Source organism: Schistocerca cancellata, chromosome 3 (genome assembly GCF_023864275.1).
Source record: "Schistocerca cancellata isolate TAMUIC-IGC-003103 chromosome 3, iqSchCanc2.1, whole genome shotgun sequence".
Taxonomy (NCBI): domain Eukaryota; kingdom Metazoa; phylum Arthropoda; class Insecta; order Orthoptera; family Acrididae; genus Schistocerca; species Schistocerca cancellata.
Genome location: NC_064628.1, coordinates 9,595,772 through 9,622,713, shown reverse-complemented (window position 1 = coordinate 9,622,713; position 26,942 = coordinate 9,595,772).

Here is a 26,942-nt window from a genome sequence, read left to right as displayed (position 1 = left end):
GTCTATTTTTGGAATTGTAACTAATTGCACTAGGCTTTCTCACTCTCTGTCGACCAGTTCTCGCATTAAAAATACATTTTTTCTCTTAGAGTTCCGGGATAATAAGTAAGAAGTTGACAGCAGGTTTACTTGTCGACCTGACCCCCGTAACTTAAAATTAAACTGAAAATGTTATTTGAAATTCTTCTACTTCGAAGTCATCTATCTACTTCTGGAAGTAGAACTGAATTAACTTCAATTTGGAAAAAAATTGATGTAAACTGTCAAAGCACTTGAAGATCAGTCGCCAGGACTCGAAATACATTGTGTACAGAAATAAGATCGCAGCCGTGACTCAAGGCCGTTGTTCTTTATTTTACGTAATTATTCTTGCTTCTTTACGTAGAGTTAGAATTATCTACACGAAAGTGAATGGAGAACGTTACACCACAAACACCTTGACCAGCACTAGAAAACTAGGTCTCCAATATTTCCATGCTTGTCGTCATGTCGTGTGACTAGGGCAACCCGTCTGGTAGACCGTTCGCCGGGTGCAAGTCTTTCGATTTGACGCCACTTCGGTGACTTGCGCGTCGATGGGGATGAAATTATGATGATTAGGACAAGATAATACCCAGTCCCTGCGCGGAGAAAATTTCCGACCCAGCCGGGAATCGAACCCGGGCCCTTAGGATTGACATTCTGTCGCGCTGAGAACTCAGCTACCAGGGGCGGACTACATGCTTGTGGCATATGTTGATTAACATTTCGTACCTATTTCCAGTACTAACAAAGAAAAAAAGAAGAATTATTCCTCCAGATGAAGAATGGTGGGAGTACATGATAGCTACGCTACTGGTATATCTAACGCTACTGGAGCTTGTCACTTGGAGAAAGCAACAGGAAACTCCTAGACGATATGCATGTACAGCTTGTCGTCACGTTTCGGATTCTGAGAAAAGTCGAATCGTTGGCATGAGGACAGGGGAGCATTACGTCCACAGATCGCACAAACAGCTGGTGACACAGCAATGACTGCAGAACAAGTAGACGACGTGAAGTTAGGCGACAGTGTGGGAGGAAGAGTGGGAATTGCTCTTGCTAGACGGCTGACATCGAAATAAGTGTCCAAGGAATAGAAAAGCAACTGGAATCACTCAACAGAGGAAAATCCATTGGACCTGACGGGATACCAATTCGATTCTACACACAGTACGCGAAAGAACTTGCCCCCCTTCTATCAGCCGTGTCCAGCAAGTTTCTAGAGGAACGGAACGTTCCAAATGATTGGAAAAGAGCACAGGTAGTTCCAATTTTCAAGAAGGGTCGTCGAGCAGATGCGCAAAGCTATAGGCCTATATCTCTGACGTCGATCTGTTGTAGAATTTTAGAACATGTTTTTCGCTCGAGTATCATGTCATTTTTGGAAACCCAGAATCTACTCTGTAGGAATCAACATGGATTCCGGAAACAGCGATCGTGTGTGACGCAACTCGCTTTATTTGTTCATGAGACCCAGAAAATATTAGATACAGGCTCCCAGGTAGATGCCATTTTCCTTGACTTCCGGAAGACGTTCGATACAGTTCCGCACTGTCGCCTCATAAAGAAAGTAAGAGCCTACGGAATATCAGACCAGCTGTGTGGCTGGATTGAAGAGTTTTAGCAAACAGAACACAGCATGTTGTTATCAATGGAGAGACGTCTACAGACGTTAAAGTAACGTCTGGCGTGACACAGGGGAGTGTTATGGGACCATTGCTTTTCACAATATATATAAATGACCTTGTAGATAGTGTCGGAAGTTCCATGCGGCTTTTCATGGATGATGCTGTAGTATACAGAGAAGTTGCAGCATTAGAAAATTGCAGCGAAATGCAGGAAGATCTGCAGCGGATAGGCACTTGGTGCAGGGAGTGGCAACTGACCCTTAACGTAGACAAATGTAATGTACTGCGAATACATAGAAAGAAGGATCCTTTATTGTATGATTATATGATAGCGGTACAAACACTGGTAGCAGTTACTTCTGTAAAATATCTGCGAGTATGCGTGCGGAACGATTTGAAGTGGAATGTCATATAAAATTAATGGTTGGTAAGGCGGGTGCCAGGTTGAGATTCATTGGGAGAGTCCTCAGAAAATGTAGTCCATCAACAAAGGAAGTGGCTTACAAAACACTCGTTTGACCTTTACTTGAGTATTGCTCATCAGTGTGGGATCCGTACCAGGTCGGGTTGACGGAGGAGATAGAGAAGATCCAAAGAAGAGCGGCGCGTTTCGTCACAGGGTTATTTGGTAACCGTGATAGCGTTACGGAGATGTTTAGCAAACTCAAGTGGCAGACTCTGCGAGAGAGGCGCTCTGCATCGCGGTGTAGCTTGCTGTCCAGATTTCGAGAGGGTGCGTTTCTGGGTGAGGTATCGAATATATTGCTTCCCCCTACTTATACCTCCCGAGGAGATCACGAATGGTAAATTAGAGAGATTTGAGCGCGCACGGAGGCTTTCCGGCAGTCGTTCTTCCCGCGAACCATACGCGAGTGGAACAGGAAAGGGAGGTAATGATAGTGGCACGTAAAGTGCCCTCCGCCACACACCGTTGGGTGGCTTGCGGAGTATAAATGTAGATGTAGATGTAGAATACATCACTAGAAGACTGAAGGATTCTTCTGCTTCTAAAGTCTTATAGACAGTTGAAATCCGTGCGGAGGTACAGGCAAAGTGTCACCACACAGCTGAGAGAACACATTACTGGAAGCTCGGTCGCCTTTTCGCCTCGTCGTGCGACGTTTACAACTGACTCCGTACCGTAGACAACAGATAGTTGCCTGGTGCAAAGACAGGTGTCCGGCGGTGAGTCTCAATTCTGTCTATGGCGGTCTCGATGGGGTTAACGTGAAGTATCTTTTCTTTGTTCTTTTCGGAGAGGGTACTTTGTTTTGTAGGATATGTTGACAGTCCACCACTTACAAAACTGTAATGAACCGTACGGATTTCTGGATGATTAAAAGTCTCTTCCAATGAAGACAGTATGGTTGGGAAAGGTGCGTATTATGTTACAGAGGTTTTCTCTGAAGTTTTAGATTACATCTGAGAGTGAGTCTGGTGATAAATAGATTGACCGTATTGCAAGTTAGATTCCGTCATGGTTTCTGAGTCTTGCCCAAAAAATCTCGAATGGGCGTTGAAATTCTGAAGTACGAGGGGCGTTCAGTAAGTAATCTCTCGGCCAATTTCGGTTGAAAAAAATGCGGAATTTGTCGTGGTACGTCGCAGAAAGTTTCCGCTTCAGCCATTATAGTTTCACGAAGTTCCGATAGGTGGCGGCGCTATACGTGGCCTTCAAAATGGCGTCTGTGACGGAGGTCCGGTCCAGGCAGAGAGCTGTCATTGCGTTTCTTTCGGGAGAAAACTAGAGCATCGCAGGTTTTGATGGGCGCTTGCAGAGTGTCTACGGAGACCTGGCACTAGACAAAAGCACGGTGAGTAGTTGGGCGAAGCGTCAGTCATCATCGCAACAAAGTCGCCCAAACAGTCCAACGTCCCGCCAGCCGGCCGACCGCGCACCGCTGTGACTCCTGCAGTGCTGCAACTAGCAGACACTCTTATTCGAGGTGATGGGCGAATCAAAGTCAAATTCCTCGCTGCCCGGTTGAACGTTGTAATGTTACCTCTCTCGTCCGGGGAACAAATATTAAATATCATCAACTATTTTATATCGAATTATGACACGTATTTAAAAAACCTATGTGGTCTTCCTGGTTTCAATAGTGGACCATAAGTCCCCGTCAGTCTGTTCACTCTATTAACAGAGCATAAGAGACTTAAGGGGCTCCGGAACGCCCTATACTTGCAATGTTAAAATAACACTTATAAATTACATCTTTCCTCACAAAGTATTTGAGGTAGGAAGTTGAACTTTTTACAGATTATTTATTGGAATATGGGCTACAACTTAACACAGGCATTTTACAAAATTTTAGTTCAGTTATTAAAGATGATTTTTTTAAAATTGTAATGAAAATTCACAACACTTTTTTTGCAATTTTTTATTTATATATTAAAAAAATACAGTTTTTTGGAAAAAGGCTGTGTTAAATTATGCAGAAGGTACTGTGTAACATTTACTGAAAGTTTGAAACAAATATGTTTGGAAGATCCTTAGAAAACATATAATTAGTATGAGAAAATAAAAGTTTTGGCAATCGAGCGACAAAGATTGGATTAACTTTTTAGTGCATTCCAGGTCCATAGGATGGATTATCTTCATCCTCTGCAAACTCCTCCTCCAGCTTCCTCTTGTTCCTCCTCCTGTTTACTCTTGCTTGTATTTCTAGACTCTTTACAGCCCTGTCTGCAGCCCAAAGGCGTTCCTTGTCTAAAGCAAGCATCGCTCGTGCCATGTTAGAATGTTATTATTTACAGTAATAACACATACCTTTGGCTTTCCAACATTTCTCCTTTTCTTAAAAGCCTTCAGAGGATTTCTAATAACTTTACTCTTACTCATTATTATACTTCAACAAAACAGAGACTCAAGAAACAGAATTAATTACGAATATTTTCGAGGTAACGACAGAGTAAATAAACATGAAACAATCGACAATCACACCAGCGATATATATTGAATCATCACAGGTTAGCCGCAACACATACTTTATCTCACATCAATAAAATGTACCTGATGAACACGGACGTTAATAATAACACCATTTGATAGCAGTTTAACAGCGCCACAGTGGGTCACGCCCATGTAGAACACATTTCAAAAAAAAATTAAAAATAGTTGTAGTCTTCGGAATTGAATAAATTATATATCTATTAAAAGGTAATAGTCTGCAGATTCAGAAAACGCAAAAAAGTAAAAATTGAACTTTTCATGATTTTGAGCCTTTCCGGAGCCCCTTAAATATTTGACAAAGGGAAGGTAACTTCACAGTACGAACATGAAATAATTTAATTGCCTTACCTTGAATACTCGTTGTTGCTTGCTCGTTGTCTGGGGGTAAGTTCCGGATTTGCTGTAAATGTTACTAGAATGGGTCCTTGGGTTTGTAATATGCTACGTTTGAACTGATATTGTTTAAAGCTTTCCATATTATATATTTTCGTAACATCATCTTCATAACAATCAGTAGTTCACCAATATAAGCTTTTCCAACATAAGCCGTTGTCTCCAAATGTTCAGCAAGACGACCTTTCTCAAAATCGTCCGTTTCTCACGACTTCTCAAGACTCGCTGTCTCTTAGACTCACCAAAACACGACTGTCCCTTAGTCTCACCCGGCAAACTGTTTCGGCATTAACAATCAAAGAGCTTACAAAGTACACACGTTTGCCAACATGAATTGAGCATAGTTATTTTATACATTACACGTATACACTTATGAAAACAGTAGGAAAACTGAATAGAGTTCTCAAATAGCTCTGCAGCAATACATAATACGATTGTTCTGCAAATTATTAGTTTTTTTAATACAATGATAATATTTCAGTTTATGTTGACTGTAATTTTATATTAATATAATTGTTATTTCATGTCGATACACGGCACCGCATAGCTCGCCAGCCGATGGTATCGATAGTTTCGGTAGTCCATTACATTACAATGTGTCTGTTGGTAGTGCTCGCAACAGTCGGGTAACTCAAAGGTGTGTGCCCGCAGAAGACCATAAAAAGTAATGAAGAACCGTCTGCGCGGAATTGATTCCACGTTTCGAGGCCGATCGCAATTTTTCTCGAACATCGTCACAGACCATGGAATACGGGCTCATCACTTCGAACCAAAAACAAAACGGCAATCCATGCAGTAACGTTACACCATCTCTCCTCCAAAGAAAAAGTTCGAAACCTCACCCTCAACCGATAAGGTGTTCTGAGACTGATGGGGTTATTCTGTTTGATGTCCTCCCTCATGATGCAACGACCTACTCTGACGTGTATTGAGCTGCCATCAGGAAATTGAAGGAACGACTTCACCATGTTCGTCTCCACAAAAAAGTAAACAAACTTCTCCCTGACAGCGCCAGTGTGCGCACGCGAGAGAAGCCCGCAGGATTTCACTGGACTGTTCTTCCTCATTGTGTCTGAAGCTCGGATCTCGCACTTTCCGCCTTCCATCTGTTTGGTCCCACGAAGAATCCACTCTGTGGGAAGCAGTACGTGGATGATGGGGAGGTTACTGGTGTAGGAAGACCTTGGCTCCGATTTACACCAGTAAATATCCTCGGAGTAGTGAAGCAACTTGAATCACTTAATACAAGCAAGTCTTCTTGTCCAGACTGTACACCAGTTAGGTTCCTTTCACAGTATGCTGATGCATTAGCTCCATACTTAACAGTCATTTACAGCCGTTTGCTCGACGAAAGATCCGTACCCAAAGACTGGAAAGTTTCACAGGTCACACCAATACTCAAGAAAGATAGTAGGTGTAAGCCACTGAATTACAGGCCCATATCGTTAACGTCGATATGCAGCAGGATTCTGGAACATATATTGTGTTCAAACATTATGAATTGAAACGTCCCCTTTGAACAATTATACAAGACTGTGCTTAAACTGACACACAATATTTTTAGCGCAACGCAATCTGACTATCAAAGATCCCTGCAAAAGAATGGCCCTGAGTAACATTAAACTATACCTTTCAGAAATCACTTACCTCACAAAAATCTTCGTTACTCGAACTACTGCAATACAGCGAGCGCCACTACTGCCAGCTAAATAAAAGATTCAAACTACGGAAGGCACTAACTACTGATGTGGATAGTTAGCAAATGAAAGATTTTAATAGAGAACAAACAATGTATTTACCTTAATATCATCAAAAGTCATATTACATGTAATTTCAAAACTGCGCCATTTCCTTCCATACATCCACCACTGCTGGCGGCTCACCTCTAACTGCGCAACGCTACGCGCTGTTCACATCCAGCTGCCGCTGCCCAACACTACAATGGCAGACAATAATGCAAACTAGCCACAGACTGCACACAGCACAGCCAGTGATTTTCATATAGAGCGCTACGTAACGTTGCCAATAAGAAAACATAAACAGCCTACTTACATAGCCCCCATGCTCTCCACAAAAAATTTTACAAATTGTTTTGGGCACTGGGCAATACATATTTGTTAAATTTTTTCATAATCGTAATTACAAAATCAAATGCACACACTTATTGATACAATGTTGGTCAAAAGCTAAAATTTTCTCACAGTCCATAAAGATAGTCCTGATCATTCATCATAATAGTAATTACAGGTTTTTTCACAAAGTCTCATTAGTGAAAGAAATTGCACACAGAAGTAGTGGATTTCCATGCAGTCTTGACGAAGTAGTGTTGTCCTTCCAACGGAAAGACAGTGCTGACTCTTGACATGCTGACAGGTAATGGGCCACAACAGAGCAAACCCACAGCAGAGTCATTCGACGTTTTGAAGAATATTGGTAGGTAGGTCATCACAGAGCAGACCCACTGTAGTCCTGGTAGAGAATATGGTTTTGGTGGGCCACCAGAGGTGCAGACCCACTGCAGTCCTTGTAGAAATAATGGTACTGGTGAGTCAACAAAGGTGTAGACCCACTGTAGTCCTTGTAGAGACGGCCAGCAGCCATCTGTTGCGACTGTGCAGGCGCACAATCACCATCGAAGAGTCTTGCGGATAATATAGCAAGTCCATAAACCACCACTTGTGCACGCACAAAGTTTTTGGAATTGTCCTTAGAACCAGCAATGCTGGTATCCAGTCCCTTGCTGAATTATTAACACACGTGCAAACACTATCAGTCCCTACTTCACACATATTGTCCATATACTATGACCAACAGAAATGTGTGCAGTGAAATGAATGCTTACAAGTTACTTAATTTGATTAACTGGTGTCAATTACAATATTATAACATTAGAATACAGTTACAAAGGTACAAAATACATCATTAAAGAACATAACAATACAGATAACATTTGTAGTACAGGCTTTACAACAGAATAGAAATAAACATATGCATCAATGAATTATGAAATAAGTAGATACATAAACGATCAGAATAACTTTTGAAACATCAAATTTACACATGAGCATTAAAACAAAACAGAATAAATAATGTCTAATCATCTTTACAAAGTAAATAACATATTATTAATGCAAAGTATATTTGAGGATAACAGTATTCCTCATCATAGTTCATGTAGCTGAGTATTAGAAAAATTCTACAACATAAATCGTATCACATAAACACATAGAGACAGGAAGAACACAAATACACAAGGGTGCACAAACATATAGTGGGATAACACAAAAGGAAAGGACAGGGTTTGTTTTCAGTGTAACATTTGGTACTGCAGTCCAACCCAAAACTTCATTCCATATATCGTCCCTCTTATTTCAACATTTGCTCCAGCCAAAAAAACATCCTATCCAAGCATACTTTCTGTATTCTGTTCACATCCTCTTTCAAAAATAGTTTTTCGCCACTGTGCACTACTTTTTTGGCCAAACTATTTTCTTATAGCTCCTTAATGCATTTCTTCCAATTCATCATAATTAGTTTCTTATATAGTCTACCCTTCTTAAGCAACTTAAATCTACTGAGCTCAGATGCTAAACTAAGGGACGAGGCAATGCAGCAGCATAAAACAATTAATACAAACAGCAATGACAATAATTTTAAATAGGCAAAGCAATTGCAGTACTACAACTAATATAAGGCACTGTGCAGCAAACAAGAAAAATAAAACAGTAGTAAAACTAGCTTAGAAGAGTAACACAAAGTCAAATTCAGTAACACAATGCCTGGCAAACAGCAGTAACTTATATCTAAACATGACATAGCTCAAGCAGAAAAAATATTACAGTAAAAACAACAATGCAGATAAGGGAAATGTATATTCACATCTTAATGTCTATGTAATTAAAGTGGTGCACCACAAAAACTAATTCTACAGAAAAATTACCAAGTACTTGAAAAAAAATTATATATGCAGTTACTGTTATTAGTCCCTTCTTATTGTTCTTTCCAATCCAAGAGCTCCTTTTTCGAAGAATGTGGATCATAAAATAATTATTTAATAGATCTGTTGACAGAAAGTGTTCACATTAGCAAATGCATTTAATTTTATTTAATGAAACCAATGCTGCAAGACAGCTGGAAACCAGATATCAAATGAAATAAGCAACTATGTACAAAGTAAAGCATAAGAACATCATTCAGTAGCCATGAGGCATTTCATAAGTTAGTAGAAAAATCTCTCAACTACAGAGACAGTAGTCATAATCAGGTGTATAGACATAAAAATATTTATCGTCATTTCATTAGGCATTTCAGTAAATATCATAAATTAAGAGCTCCACAGTGTAATCATATGTTTTCAAGTTCGACCATCTCGTTTTTGCGATGCTTTCTACAAAGGAATGTCAATAGCGAGGATAATGGCCTCCTTTTTTTGTTTCTCCACCTGTACCTCTGAAGGGGCACACGCTAATGACTTTTTTTTTTCAGGCAACTGTCGCCCAGCTGGGTGCCCACGACGCATTACGTGCAGGTGTTCACTTAACTTTCTTACGGAAATATTTACGACACCAGTTTCCGCTACAGTGACAGTCTCATATAAAAATATTTCACAGGTCAAGAATTTACGTTGCAAATGTGTAGAAACAAAATCCTATAAATATAACAGTGTCCAAAAAGTTTTCCTCGGCATTGTGATACATTAGCGCATTTACACACATTTCATAACTCTTAAAGTACGATTCTTGGTTTCCACCATCCTTTTTCACAAGTCAGAGTCCCTAACCACTACTCATTATTCCTTACCTTATTACACATATACATATTCATCAACATGTCTTCAACAATTCATCATAATAAATACATATCATAATAAACATTCCTCAACAGCATAATACACATCGTCGTCATAATAATAACATCAAACACCTCAGTCAAATCTCAAAAACGTCGTAGCTTTCTGCAATAATTTCAAAACCTAAAGAAAATTCTCTGCTCATTTCAATAGTGTCATCTACCTCAAACGTACTTTAAAAATCATGATCCCATCCCAAATACATCATTCAAAGCTCTCATAGTATCACAATGGTTCCGAAAAAATATGAACAGTTCACAAAGTACAGACAAAATACAATTTCGTAAGTGTGAAGTTATCCAACGGTGTAATTGCGTAAACATCTGTCACTGATGTAGTAAAATAAATGTTTGTCTTTCTCAGTTAAATGATCAGATAGCTGTGTAATTTATGTGTTAGAGGAATATGGTACTGATGTGTAAAGTTGTATAAGCAAACATCATATTAGCTAGGGCTCCTTGTGCTTGCCAAACACATGGTACGCAAAGCAGGCGTGTACCCCCCTGAGGATTATTGTAATTATACCCTCAGGTGTTACAGATTACAGCAATGGAATGAAATGTATCACAGAAAACTTTCTTTGTATTTCAAAAATCTTGAAAAATAAATGGTTTAAGTACAAAATTAAGCACTCAAATGTGTGTCCTGTAGCGCTAAATGTGCGTCTTGCTGTAAGATAATCTCTGTGGAAGTGTCGTAGTTATCGTCCTCCAAAAGCTAAGTTCTGCAAAAGTCAATGTACTTACCTCATGATAAACAAAAGTGAAATGCTTTGCGTATAGATATCTTACTTATTACGCTTATTGCCGTGATGAAGAAAGTACTGTGCTGTAACGTATTGTTGTGCTACAGAAAAGGCTGTCTCCTTGTAGCTATACCACAAAAGTTACTAATAAAACATGTTTTGCTTTCCAGAAGAATTCAGAAAAACTGTGCAGATATAAAACAGATACTCCGCAAAAGCAACAATGTAAATTGTGTCACACATTAGTAACGTCGTGATATAATCGTGTAGCTGTCACATAAACTAACCACTGTGTCATCTGGTATCTCTCAGAAAGTACTTTAAATCCAGAATGTATTTTCAAGTGAACCAAAATGTTGCATTAAAATCTCATTAGCAGTACCAGATATAATGTTATTTTTCTCGGAGCCAGCCGGCGCACGTGTATGCCTGCGGTGCAAGTCATTGTCTGTCTCTTTGTTGCCGCGCATCATTACTGGGATTAGGAGGCCTAACTTCCACAAATTCGCCTTGCCGAGAGGGCCCAGCTCTGTTTAAAGCTCGCCAGTTCTGATGGAATTCAGGTCTGTCGTTTTGTCGGTAGTTTACACAGTTTCTTTCGTGGCGGTCACGTGGTGGAGAATTTCTCCCTGAATCGTAACTGCGCGCTGAACTGTTGCGTCTGAAATTATTCTGTCTCCCTTGATAATAATAGTTCTGATTACCATATTGTCTGTTTCTATGGTTATCTCTGTCATATTCATTACTACGGAAATGCGATCTTTCTCTGTAACTATTACTCTGCCAGTGGTTGTCATATGGGTGGTGTCTGTTTTGGTCACCTTGTCATGTCCAGTTATTATTTCTGTCATCACGGAATTGTGACAGATGTGACCTGTAATTGTTGTACTCCTGTTTTCGCGTTCCGCGATTGTCAGTGTCAATTTCCAGTTCTTGTAACAGTCCCTGAAAAGCTTCAATGTCGTCTTTGCAACGTCCTGCTAAAATAATATGTCTCAAATGTTCAGGCAGTTTGATTAAGCAAATGCGGATGAGTTCTGAGGGGCTGTATGGGTTTGACAGGTACTGATTCTTGTGCAACATGTCTTCAAAATATTTGACAAGACTGGAAAATTCAGATTGTTCAAAGTGTTTCATCATCATGATGCTATGTTTTGCTCGGTCTTGTGTAGCTTGTGACAAATATGCTGAGAGGAACGCATGGTAAAATTCTCCTTCACTGTGACAATCGTGAATGACTGATCGCATTCTTACAGCTGGTTCATTCCCCAAGTAGCCACACATAAATTCTAACCTGTGCTCCAATGACCAGTTGGGAGGGAAACAATGAGAGAATTGATGGAGCCATGCTTGTGGATGAATGTCGTTGGCAGAATTCTTAAACGTTTTGAATTTACGTGTAGTAATGAACAGCTTATAGTCAAAATCATCGTGTCGGCGAGTAGCATGTCGGTCATTGTTACGTCGTGTCGGCGGTTCGATCTCAAAATTCGGTGCACATTGCCAATTTCTTTCATAACTTCCGAAATGCCCTGTGTTATTATTTTGTGGCTGTTCCGTTTTCTATGTCCCTCTTCCCGTATTGGAGCGCGAGTGTCCTCTGAAATACGTAATTCTTGTATTACCTGTGTCAGCTGATTTTGTACTTCCCGGATTTCTCTTTGGTGTTGCGTATTAATTTGATACACAAAGCCCATGCCTACTACAGTAGTACAAGTTTATATGCCAACTACCTCTGCAGATGATGAAGAAATAGATGAAATGTATGATGAGATAAAAGAAATTATTCAGGTAGTGAAGGGAGACGAAAATTTAATAGTCATGGGTGACTGGAATTCGTCAGTAGGAAAAGGGAGAGAAGGAAACATAGTAGGTGAATATGGATTGGGGGGAAGGAATGAAAGAGGAAGCCGCCTTGTAGAATTTTGCACAGAGCATAACTTAATCATAGCCAACACTTGGTTCAAGAATCATAAAAGAAGATTGTATACCTGGAAGAATCCTGGAGATACTAAAAGGTATCAGATAGATTATATAATGGTAAGACAGAGATTTAGGAACCAGGTTTTAAATCGTAAGACATTTCCTGGGGCAGATGTGGATTCTGACCACAATCTATTGGTTATGAACTGCAGATTGAAACTGAAGAAACTGCAAAAAGGTGGGAATTTAAGGAGATGGGACCTGGATAAACTGAAAGAACCAGAGGTTGTAGAGAGTTTCAGGGAGAGCATAAAAGGAACAATTGACAGGAATGGGGGAAAGAAATACAGTAGAAGAAGAATGGGTAGCTCTGAGGGATGAAGTAGTGAAGGCAGCAGAGGATCAAGTAGGTAAAAAGACGAGGGCTAATAGAAATCCTTGGGTAACAGAAGAAATATTGAATTTAATTGATTAAAGGAGAAAATATAAAAATGCAGTAAATGAAGCAGGCAAAAAGGAATACAAACGTCTCAAAAATGATATCGACAGGAAGTGCAAAATGGCTAAGCAGGGATGGCTAGAGGACAAATGTAAGGATGTAGAGGCTTGTCTCACTAGGGGTAAGATAGATACTGCCTACAGGAAAATTAAAGAGACCTTTGGAGAGAAGAGAACCACTTGTATGAATATCAAGAGCTCAAATGGCAACCCAGTTCTAAGCAAAGAAGGGAAGGCAGAAAGGTGGAAGGAGTATATAGAGGGTTTATACAAGGGCGATGTATTTGAGGACAATATTATGGAAATGGAAGAGGATGTAGATGAAGACGAAATGGGAGATAAGATACTGCGTGAAGAGTTTGACAGAGCACTGAAAGACCTGAGTCGAAACAAGGCCCCGGGAGTAGACAACATTCCATTTGAACTACTGATGGCCTCGGGAGAGCCAGTCATGACAAAACTCTACCCTCTGGTGAGCACGATGTATGAGACAGGCGAAATACCCTCAGACTTCAAGAAGAATATAATAATTCCAATCCCAAAGAAAGCAGGTGTTGACAGATGTGAAAATTACCGAACTATCAGTTTAATAAGTCACAGCTGCAAAATACTAACGCGAATTCTTTACAGACGAATGGAAAAACTGGTAGAAGCCGACCTCGGGGAAGATCAGTTTGGATTCCATAGAAATGTTGGAACACATGAGGCAATACTGACCTTACGACTTATCTTAGAAGAAAGATTAAGAAAAGGCAAACCTACGTTTCTAGCATTTGTAGACTTAGAGAAAGCTTTTGACAATGTTAACTGGAATACTCTCATTCAAATTCTGAAGATGGCAGGGGTAAAATACAGGGAGCGAAAGGCTATTTACAGTTTGTACAGAAACCAGATGGCAGTTATAAGAGTCGAGGGGCACGAAAGGGAAGCAGTGGTTGGGAAAGGAGTAAGACAGGGTTGTAGCCTCTCCCCGATGTTATTCAATCTGTATATTGAGCAAGCAGTAAAGGAAACAAAAGAAAAATTCGGAGTAGGTATTAAAATTCATGGAGAAGAAGTAAGAACTTTGAGGTTCGCCGATGACATTGTGATTCTGTCAGAGACAGCAAAGGACTTGGAAGAGCAGTTGAACGGAATGGACAGTGTCTTGAAAGGAGAATATAAGATGAACATCAACAAAAGCAAAACGAGGATAATGGAATGTAGTCAAATTAAGTCGGGTGATGCTGAGGGAATTAGATTAGGAAATGAGACACTTAAAGTAGTAAAGGAGTTTTGCTATTTAGGGAGTAAAATAACCGATGATGGTCGAAATAGAGAGGATATAAAATGTAGACTGGCAATGGCAAGGAAAGCGTTTCTCAAGAAGAGGAATTTGTTAACATCGAGTATAGATTTAAGTGTCAGGAAGTCGTTTCTGAAAGTATTTGTATGGAGTGTAGCCATGTATGGAAGTGAAACATGGACGATAACTAGTTTGGACAAGAAGAGAATAGAAGCTTTCGAAATGTGGTGCTACAGAAGAATGCTGAAGATAAGGTGGGTAGATCACGTAAGTAATGAGGAGGTATTGAATAGGATTGGGGAGAAGAGAAGTTTGTGGCACAACTTGACTAGAAGAAGGTATCGGTTGGTAGGACATGTTTTGAGGCATCAAGGGATCACAAATTTAGCATTGGGGGGCAGTGTGGAGGGTAAAAATCGTAGAGGGAGACCAAGAGATGAATACACTAAGCAGATTCAGAAGGATGTAGGTTGCAGTAGATACTGGGAGATGAAGAAGCTTGCACAGGATAGAGTAGCATGGAGAGCTACATCAAACCAGTCTCAGGACTGAAGACCACAACAACAACAACATTAATTTGATTCAGATTTTGTTTCAGTTTCCTAATTTGTTCGCGCTCTTCTGTGTCATTAAAGACTACCGGTTTTGTGTCATTCAGATTATCATCTACCTTCGTAGATAAGTTAGTGACCTGATCCGAAAGTTCGGCTACTTTCTCTGATAATGAACTAATTTCCTCCATGTGTCTTTCTGAACCTATTTTCAGAGTATCTACTGTGTCCTTTAAGTTTTCCTGAGTTTTTGCAAGTTGCGTAACCTAATCGGTAGATGCAACTGAGTCCATTTTAGCTTGCAAGGTCTCATGATTTTCATGAACAATGGTTTGCAGTTCTTTTATGGCTGCTTCGTGATTCTGTAATGCATTTTCATGCCGCGAAAAAATAGGTTGAAAATGCTCACAAATTTGTGTTTTTACGTCATTACAGACTTTTTGACATTTCGATTCGATGTTATGTAATTCAGTAGTTAAATCTTCACGTGTTTGTTCAAGTGTGGTGTCTAACTTTTGAAGATTTTGTTCCATTGTGTCTAACTTTTTAAGATTTTGTTCCATTGTGTCTAACTTTTGAAGCTTTTGCTGTGTTTGTCTCTGATTTTGTTCCATTTGTTGCATTAATTGCAATAGTAATGTATTAGTGTCTGGAATCTGTTTCTCTATGCTTTTTGGCAGTGCATTTTCACCGGCAACATTCACATTTTGACAAGCAGAAAATGTGTCTTGACTTATTTGAGAAAACGGTGAGGACACAAAACCTGAATCTACGGTATTTGTAAAATTGTGTCCTGTCATTTCGGATTCCTGAGGCGAGCTGTTGCCGACCGATCGATCGATAATGCTTCCCTGTTCTCAACCTGTTTCACTGTCTACACCATTATTAGCCGCCCACTCCATATCCCTATGCACAATTACCAAATTACTACTTGGAATGTCTGTTAATTCACTACACAGTGGTGCTGATAAGCTACGCTCGTCGTCACTATTATTTCTCAGTTTACTTTGGAGACTAGTGTTACGTTTTTCACACGCCATTATTCTGACAATATTTCGCACGATAACACAGAAAAACACAATTTGAAGAGCAAAAATAAGAGAACACATTAACATAGCACAGAAAATAATATCTAGTTAATTGCAGCTGCGAAATACTTGGTGCAAATCTGCATGCATGCCACAACTGTTTTACTGTGCAACAATGAAAAACCACAATTACCAAGGAAATTCTCTCTATAATTACGCGCTAGCAATAAACAAAAGCTACACTAAATACACAAACAACAAGAAAAAATCAGAAGATTCCAGTGAGATATCCTTGGCTAAGGGTCGACATATGAAACGTCCCCTTAGACACAATTATACAAGACTGTGCTTAAACTGACACACAATATTTTTAGCGCAACGCAATCTGACTATCAAAGATCCCTGCAAAAGAATGGCCCTGAGTAACATTAAACTATACCTTTCAGAAATCACTTACCTCACAAAAATCTTCGTTACTCGAACTACTGCAATACAGCGAGCGCCACTACTGCCAGCTAAATAAAAGATTCAAACTACGGAAGGCACTAACTACTGATGTGGATAGTTAGCAAATGAAAGATTTTAATAGAGAAAAAAAATGTATTTACCTTAATATCATCAAAAGTCATATTACATGTAATTTCAAAACTCCACCATTTCTCTCCCCACATCCACCACTGCTGGCGGCTCACCTCCAACTGCGCAACGCTACGCGCTGTTCACATCCAGCTGCCGCTGCCCAACACTACAATGGCAGACAACAATGCAAACTAGCCACAGACTGCACACAGCACAGCTAGTGATTTTCATATAGAGCGCTACGTAACGTTGCCAATAAGAAAACATAAACAGCCTACTTACAGAATTACCTCGAAGAAAGCTGTCTATTGACACATAGTCAACATGGGTTTAGAAAACATCGTTCCTGTGAAACGCCAGCTAATTCTTTATTCACATGAAGTATTGACTATTACTGACAAGGGATTTCAGATCGTTTCCGTATTTCTCGATTTCAAAAATGGTTCAAAGGGCTCTGAGCACTGTGGGACTCAACTGCTGTGGTCATCAGTCCCCTAGAACATAGAACTACTTAAACCTAACTAACCTAAGGACATCACACACATCCATGCCCGAGGCAGGATTCGAACCTGCGACCGTAGCGGTCGTGCGGTTCCAGACTGTAGCGCCTTTAACCGCTCAGCCACTCCGGCCGGCGCTTCTCGATTTCCGGAAGGCTTTTAACACTGTACCACACAAGCGGCTCGTAGTGAAATTGCGTGCTTATGGAATATCGTCTCAGTTATGTGACTGGATTGGTGATTTCCTGTCAGAGAGGTCACAGTTCGTAGTAACTGACGGAAAGTGATCGAGAAAAACAGAAATGATTTCAGGCGTTCCCCAAGGTAGTGTTATAGGCTTGGTTCAAATGGCTCTGAGCACTATGGGACTCAACTTCTGAGGTCATCAGTACCCTAGAACTTAGAACTAGTTAAACCTAACTAACCTAAGAACATCACAAACATCCATGCCCGAGGCAGGATTCGAACCTGCGACCGTAGCGGTCTCGCGGTTCCAGACTGCAGCGCCTTTAACCGCACGGCCACTTCGGCCGGCTGTTATAGGCCCTCTGCTGTTCCTTATCTGTATAAACGATTTGGGAGACAATCTGAGCAGCCATCTTCGGTTGTTTGCAGATGACGCGGTTGTTTATCGACTAATAAAGTAATCAAAAGATCAAAACAAATTGCAAAACGATTTAGAAAAGATGTCTGAATGATGCGAAAGTTGGCAGTTGACCCTACATAACGAAAAGTGTGAGGTCATCCACATGAGTGCTAAAAGGAATTTGTGAAACTTAGGTTACACGATAAATCACTGTAATCTAAAAGTCGTAAATTCCACTAAATACCTAGCTATTACAATTACGGACAACTGAAATTGGAAGGAACACATAAAAAATGTCGTGGGGAAGGCTGACCAAAGACTGCGTTTTGTTGGCAGTTCACTTAGAAAATGTAACAGACCTGCTAAGGAGACGCTTCGCTTGTCCGTCCACTTTTAGAATAATGTTGCGAGGTGTGGGATCCTTACCAGACAGGACTGACGGAGTACATCGAAAAGTTCAAAGAAAGGCAGCACGTTTTGTATTACCGCCAAATATGGGAGAGAGTGTCACAGAAATGTTACAGGATTTGGGCTGGAAATCATAAAAGAAAGGCGTATTTCGTTGCGACGGAATATTCTCACAAAATTCCAATCACCAACTTTCTCCTCCGAATGCGAAAGTATCTTGTTGACTCCATCCTACATAGGGAGAAAGGACCACTACAATAAAATAAGGGAAATCAGAGTTCGTACGGAAAGATACAGGTGTTCGTTCTTTCCGCGCGCGAAGGCATGCAGCTTTACTGTATGGATAAATGATGATGGCGTCCTCTTGGGTAAAATATTCCGGAGGTAAAGTAGTCCCCCATTCGGATCTCCGGGCGGGGACTACTCAGGAGGACGTTGTTATCTGGAGAAAAGTAGTAAATGAGTTTTGCTATTTGGGGAGCAAAATAACTCATTATGGTCGAAGTCGAGAGGATATAAAATGTAGACTGGCAATGGCAAGGAAAGTGTTTCTGAAGGAGAGCAATTTGTTAACATCGAGTATAGATGTGTCAGGAAGTCGTTTCTGAAAGTATTTGTATGGAGTGTAGCCATGTATGGAAGTGAAACATGGACGATAAATAGTTTGGACAAGAAGAGAATAGAAGCTTTCGAAATGTGATGCTACAGAAAATGCTGACGATTAGATGGGTAGATCACATAACTAATGATGAGGTATTGAATAGAATTGGGGAGGAGTTTGTGGCATAACTTGACAAGAAGAAGGGATCGGTTGGTAGGACGCATTCTGAGGCATCAAAGGATCACCAATTTAGTATTGGAAGGCAGCGTGGAGGGTAAAAATCATAGAGGGAGACCAAGAGATGAATACAATAAACAGATTCAGAAGGACGTAGGTTGCAGTAGGTACTGGGAGGTGTGGAAGCTTGCACGGGATAGAGTAGCATGGAGAGCTGCGTCAAACCAGTATCTGGACTGAAGACCACAACAACAACAACAACAACAGGGAATTGTTTAAATGGTTTAAATGGGTCTGAGCACTATGGGACTTAACATTGGAGGTCATCAGTCCCCTAGAACTTAGAACTACTTAAACCTAACTAACCTAAGGGCATCACATACATCCATGCCCGAGGCAGGATTCGAACCTGCTACCATCGCGGTTCTCGCGGTTCCAGACTGAAGCGTTTATAACCGCTCGGCCACAACGGCCGGCACAGGTAATTGTGAAGGTGGTTCAGTGAACCCTCTGCCGCGCAGTTAAATGTGAGTTGCAGAGTATCCATGTAGATGTAGATGTAGACAAAACATACTCCCCCCTCCAGTGAACTTTCATTTCGTTTCCTCTTGCCCTTATCGGTGCTCCACTTTTTTTACCAGACAGTATGTGTCAGTCATATTCTTTTTGTCCGGTAGAAGGTATGTTTTTCACTGCTCCTTTTTCTGATGTCACCTGACAAGTGAGCTCTACATGCTTCTTTCAGTTCTTGTCGGTCTGTATATTTTAGTCTGCCGGTCTAAAATTGGCGGACGGAACGTATACGAAGCGCGGCAGTGAAATGCTAAAGAGCTGCCGCTCCGTCGATGTCATTACAGAGACGAGGCAGTCGTCCGAGCTGAAGCTGCGACAGCGGCGCACGGCAGGCTGAGCTCGCTGCCACTGCGTTACTCGTTGGCGGCGCTGCTGCTCCGTTACTCTCAGCACCTGTCCCATCAGATACACGCTGCCCTCCATTACTGTGCTGGTATTACTCTCCCGTAAAACGGATTTTGTGTTTAATGCATCGCTTAACAGCCGTTTGCGTGCCAGAGTCTTCAACAGACCGTCTCCTTAGCTTCGCAGTTTACTGCTTGCAGTGATACCTGCCTTGTAGTAACTGATCATCTCAAGGTTCACGCCTATTCTGATTTTCCGTCAGGGGCCATCACCGCCTCAAATGTCACGAAATGTGTAGCGATCGTTTCATGCAGTAACAGAATAAAACAGCGAGTACAGAAGGCTTGGTCCCACTATACTGAATGCACCTGAGGCAAGGGACATACGTTATAGTGCTGGTCTTTAATGCGGCAGACAAATAGAATCATGCTACACCACGAAGATGACGTGCTACAGACGCCAGATTTAACCGACAGGAAGAAGATGCTCTGATATGCAAATTATTCGCTTTTCAGAGCATTCACACAAGGTTGGCGCCGGTGGCGACACCTACAACGTGCTGACATGAGGAAAGTTTCCAACCGATTTCTCATACACAAACAGCAGTTGACCGGCGTTGCCTGGTGAAACGTTGTTGTGATGCCCCGTGTAAGGAGCAGAAATGCGTTACCATCACGTTACCGACTTTGATAAAGATCGGATTGTAGCCTATCGCGATTGCGGTTTATCGTATCGCGACATTGCTGCTCGCGTTGGTCGAAATCCAAAGACTGTTAGCAGAATATGGAATCGGTGGGTTCAGGAGGGTAATACGGAACGCCGTGCTGCATCCCAACGGCCTCGTGTCACTAGCAGTCGAGATGACAGGCATCTTATCCGCATGGCTGTAACGGATCGTGCAGCCACGTCTCGATCCTCGAGTCAACATATGCGGACGTTTGCAAGACAACAACCATCTGCACGAACAGTTCGACGACGTTTGCAGCAGCATGGGCTATCAGCTCGGAGACCATGGCTGCAGTTACCCTTGGCGCTGCATCACAGACAGGAGCGCCTGCGATGGTGTACTCGACGACGAACCTGGGTGCACGAATGTCAAAACGTCATTTTTTCGGATGAATCCAGGTTCTGTTTACAGCATCTCGATGGTCGCATCCGTGTTTGGCGACATCGCGGTGAACGCTCATTGGAAGCGTGTATTCGTCATCGCCATACTGGCGTATCACCCGGCGTTATTTTATGCGGTGCCATTGGTTACACGTCTCGGTCACCTCTTGTTCGCATTGACGGCACTTTGAACAGCAGACGCTACATTTCAGATGTGTTACGACCCGTGGCTCTACCCTTCATTGGATCTCTGCCAAACCCTACATTTCAGCAGGACAATGCACGACCGCATGTTGCAGGTCCTGTACGGGCCTTTCTAGATACAGAAAACGTTCGACTGCTGCCCTGGCCTGCACATTCTCCAGATCTTTCACCAACTGAAAATGTCTGGTCAATGGTGGCCGTGCAATTGGCTCGTCACAATACGCCAGTCATTACTCTTGATGAACTGTGGTATCGTGTTGAAGCTGCATGGGCAGCTGTACCTGTACACGCCATCCAAGCTGTGTTTGACTGAATGCCCAGGCGTATCAAGGCCGTTATTACAGCCAGAGGTGGTTGTTGTGGGTACTGATTTCTCAGGATCTATGCATCCAAATTGCGTGAAAACGTAATCACATGTCAGTTCTAGTATAATATCTTTGTCCATTGAATACCCGTTTATGATCTGCATTTCTTCATGGTGTAGCAATTTTAATGGCCTATAGTGTATTTGCATTGCAAACCTACAAGAAACGTAGCTGTTACTACCGTTGCAATAAGAAAATATTCGAACCTGTTTGTTTTGCGCGGCAGCGATGTCTTCTAACGACGTGGCGTTGGCAGTAGTGCATTAATGCCAGCCTCGCGAGCAATCACATTATTTCACATTTTTGGTATCTCGATTGATTCCTAAGATACTTCAGTACGGGTTCAGTGTTCGTGGTAACTCTCGCAGAATCTGATTTCCGACATCCAATGTGAAATTTTTTGTCAATATTGTGTAAAAACATCTTATGAGGATGCTATATTCTCCCACGTCGGAATATGTGTTATATTTCTGATATTTTTCGTAAACCTTTTGCTTAGCGTTAGTGCAGAGTGAGTGGCATACCAATACAGCTGTCGCTGCTTCAGTCGTCTCGAGCATTTAAAACCAATATTTGCCCACTGATAATGTTTTTTTTTTTTGGGTTGCGATTATCGTGTCGTACTTTCGCTTGGCGTAGCACAATTGCAGCGAGTCGGTAACTGGAGCCTGCTGTCGTTAGCCGGCCGAGTTCCCACGTGACGTGCGTGTTCCAAAGTAATTGATTCGGGCTAGTTATTCGCGTAGTTCTCTTATGGTCTGAGTTTCAGTATAAAGCTATTAATGGTTTATTGTGGCGTACGGGACGTTGTTGAAACAGTGGCTTGACAATAATAATATCAGTAATAAATCGTACACTCTATAATCTGCCAACAGCAGTTATACGTTAAATCCCTCATAGTCCGCTCCCTAAAATTACCCGCAACGGAAAGCCTATTTGGAGAGTAACAGGAGTAATACAGCAGTTTGTTAATTCACAGCATCACCGTGTCAGCTTCTATGAGGAGACAGGTGACAGAGAGGTCGCATCCTGCAACAATCTTCGGGTTCTAAGCCCGATAACTGGCATCAACATATTCGATCTTTCAGACAGCGCTGGACAGGGAAATCTATAGTGAACTATTATCGTGATTGGGTATACGGCATGTGCAGAATCAATATTTAATTGGCTACACAAAGTTAGTATCGCGACGTAAATAATGGGGAGAGTAAAGATGAGCAGGATAGTATTAACACTGTTATTATTAACTAGTCGGGGCTAGTTGTCAGTAGTCAAGCTGTAGAAGCAACTGAAAGTTTATATTTGAATAGAGACATTGAATCACGAAAGGCAGCAGCAGACAACAATCGTGTTGATAACGTAGGAAGGATGTATGTGATAATGCGACTTATACAGAAATCGAGCGCAGACATAAGCAAAAAACTTGGTGTTAATCAGGAAGAGTATAAGGCAGCTCAACAAAAAGATAGATGATCACGAGCAAAATCTGAACAAAAAACTAGATGATAACGATAAAAAATTGAAAGATTTGAAGGCAGATAATAAGAAATTATAAGATTCGAATAAAATGTTTAACCAAAAGTTGGCAGATATTTGTAATGCCACTCACAGATTTAAAACAGAAACTCTCATAGCCTCGGCAAATACCGAACGTTCTGGTGAATAGAAAGACTCGTAGATGTTCGATCTCAGTTAAGTTCAAAGAAACACAAAATTTGCCAAATTATGAATCGAGTACAATAATTCATGATGCCATCGGCATCATGGGAAACTCAGGTGACGAAAGTACGAGTGATTCAGACGTCAAACTGATTTCTGATGTGTGACAACGTTCTTCTGATCTTAGACGTAATGTTACTGAGCTGGATACACTTGTCAAGGCCAGACAAAACTGCAATGCTGAAATTGTTTAAAGTTTAATATGAAAGGATACTGATTTGTCAGTCGTAGAGACCTACAATGTTAACTGCTACTCCATTGTAATGAATGCCAGTTGCACTCTCGACGACAATTTAAAGCTTCATGTTCACAGATCCTTTAATGAGGCAGATGAGATTGGTGTTTGTGCGCAGCAAAAATACACACTGACGTAACAAACGTCATAGGTTCAAAATGGTTCAAATGGCTCTAAACACTATGGCATTTAACATCTGAGGTCATCAGTCCCCTAGACTTAGAACTACTTAAACCTAACTAACCTAAGGACATCACACACATCCATGCAACCTCAGTAGTCATTAGACATCGTGACAGAGCAGAATGGGGCGTTTCGCGGAACTCACGGACTTCGAACGTGGTCAGGTGATTGGGTGTTACTTGTGTCATACGTCTGTACGCGAGATTTCCACACTGCTAAACATCCCTAGCTCCACTGTTTCCGATGTGACAGGGAAGTGGAAACGTGAAGGGACACGTACAGCACAAAAGCGTCCACGATCTTGTCTGTTGACTGACAGAGACCGCCGACAATTGAAGATGGTTGTAATGTGTAATAGGCAGACATCTATCCAGACCATCACACAGGAATTCCAAACTGCATCAGGATCCACTGCAGGTGCTATGACAGTTAGGTGGGAGGTGAGAAAACTTGGATTTCATGGTCGAGCGGCTGCTCATAAGCCACACATCACGCCGGTAAATGCCAAACGAAGCCTCGCTTGGTGTAAGGAGTGTAAACATTGGACGACTGGACAGTGGAAAAACGTTGTGTGGAGTGACGAATCATGGTACACAATGTGGCGATCCGATGGCAGGGTTTGGGTATGGCGAGTGCCCGGTGAACGTCATCTGCCAGCGTGTGTAGTGCCAACAGTAAAATTCGGAGGCGGTAGTGTTATGGTGTGGTCATGTTTTTCATGGAGGGGGCTTGCACCCCTTGTTTTGCGTGGCACTATCACAGCACAGGCATTGATGTTTTAAGCAACTTCTTGCTTCCCACTGTTGATGATCAGTTCGGGTTTGGCGATAGCATCTTTCAACACGATCGAGCACCTGTTCATAATGCACGGCCTGTAGCGTAGTGGTTACACGACAATAACATCCCTGTCATGGACTGGCTTGCATAGAGTCCTGACCCGAATGCTATAGAACACCTCTGGGATGTTTTGGAACGACGACTTCGTGCCAGGCCTCACCGACCGACATCGATACCTCTTCTCAGTGCAGCACGCCGTGAAGAATGGGCTGCCATCCCCCAAGAAACCTTCCAGCACCTGACTGAACGTTTGCCTGCGAGAGTGGAAGCTGTCATTAAGGCTAAGGGTGGGCCAACATCAAATTGAATTCCAGCATTACCGATGGAGGGCGCCACGAACTTGTAAGTCATTTTCAAACAGTTGTCCGGATACTTCTGATTACATAGTGTATCTAATTTACTAATGTATGACGAGTACGCCAAGGATCAAGACTGGAATTTCACAACACATTTGAAGAAGAAATGCAACTGCAACAACAATTCGAAAAACAGTATGAGAAGAAGAAAAAGAAGATTATACTCTGATTTAGGAAAGCAGAAGAGAAAAAGTGACTGTAAAGGGAAGAGGAAGAAATTACAAATTTACTACCGTAATAACCTACAAAACTGCGACGTGTAGGAATTCTTTCAATGTATTTTTACGAGTGATAGTGTGTATATGTACAGGGTTATTACAAATGATTGAAGCGATTTCACAGCTTTACAATAATTTTATTATCTGAGATATTTTCACAATGCTTTGCACACACATACAAAAACTCAGAAAGTTTTTTTAGGCATTCACAAACGTTCGATATGTGCCCCTTTAGTGATTCGGCAGACATCAAGCCGATAATCAAGTTCCTCTCACACTCGGCGCAGAAGGTCCCCATCAATGAGTTCCAAAGCATTGTTGATGCGAGCTCGCAGTTCTGGCACGTTTCTTGGTAGAGGAGGTTTAAACACTGAATCTTTCACATCACTATGGGTGAAACTTGCCCGCACGCGTTCAACCGTTTCTTCGCTCACTGCAGGCCGACCCGTTGATTTCCCCTTACAGAGACATCCAGAAGCTTTAAACTGCGCATACCATCGCCGAATGGAGTTAGCAGTTGGTGGATCTTTGTTGAACTTCGTCCTGAAGTGTCGTTGCGCTGTTATGACTGACTGATGTGAGTGCTTTTCAAGCACGACATACGCTTTCTCGGCTCCCTTCGCTATTTTGTCTCACTGCGCTCTCGAACGCTCTGGCGGCAGAAACCGGAAGTGCGGCTTCAGTCGAACAAAACTTTATGAGTTTTTCTACGTATCTGTAGTGTGTCGTGACCATATGTCAATGAATGGAGCTACAGTGAATTTATGAAATCGCTTCAATCATTTGTAATAGCCCTCTATATGTGAGTGCACATATCACCACAGTCTAGAGAAGGCCTCTTCTGAAGAGATGAAAAACGTAAGAGCCAAAAGTCCTGATTCCATTTCACTCACAACTGCCAGAGAAACTCAACACATGAACGTTTGTGTGGACGATTTAAGTCGTGCCCAATAATAAATTTGTAATGATATACACGCGGTTCCTTTTTGATAATTTTTCGACACAGCGATCTGTTAATGTCCACTTGCACAGATATATTCACTATAGCAATGTTTTCTGGTGTTCGAACTCTTTTCGGGATGCCAATGCCTTTATTCGCTACAGAGCCTGTTTCGCGCCATTTTGCTACTACGATTTGAGTTGCACACTTTGCTGACTGTTTAGCCAAAACAGTTCCTGTCTTAAACTCGTGCACATACTGTACCTTACTGCAATAGTTTTCCGTGAATTGTGCTTCGCACACACTCGGCAATGAGCACGGACTATTTTAACGTGAGCATCATTTTGTGTTCATTCAGCTAGCACTAAGCACATCTACTCCTCTCACTCACTCAAACGTAATGACGCGACGAATTACTCAGCATATAGCATGCAGGAGATGCGCATGAGGAGAGATGTGGTAGCAACCTATTGGTGGATCGAAATCACAGTTGCCAGCGCTTTCTCCTGCCCATTAGCAAGGGTCAGTTCCAGTTCCACGACAGTATCACAAATACTTTCCGATCCAGTTTTATTTCGCACAATATGCAGTTCCGTTTATAACAATTGTAGTTGACTCTTTCTCTATGTTGTATAAAGTTCTGACCAAGAAAAAACATGTTTTGGATTACTAGTGCAGGCCTATCTTCCTACTGAATATAACGACGGAGGCTAGTAACGTAGCGGGGTTTACAGTGCAGTACATTCTACCGGCTTGGATTTCAGTTTTAGCACATTCATATACACTCCTGGAAATTGAAATAAGAACACCGTGAATTGATTGTCCCAGGAAGGGGAAACTTTATTGACACATTCCTGGGGTCAGATACATCACATGATCACACTGACAGAACCACAGGCACATAGACACAGGCAACAGAGCATGGACAATGTCGGCACTAGTACAGTGTATATCCACCTTTCGCAGCAATGCAGGCTCATGCCATTTCCACCTGGCGCCTCAGTTGGACCAGCGTTCGTGCTGGACGTGCAGACCACGTGAGACGACGCTTCATACAGTCCCAAACATGCTCAATGGGGGACAGATCCGGAGATCTTGCTGGCCAGGGTAGTTGACTTACACCTTCTAGAGCACG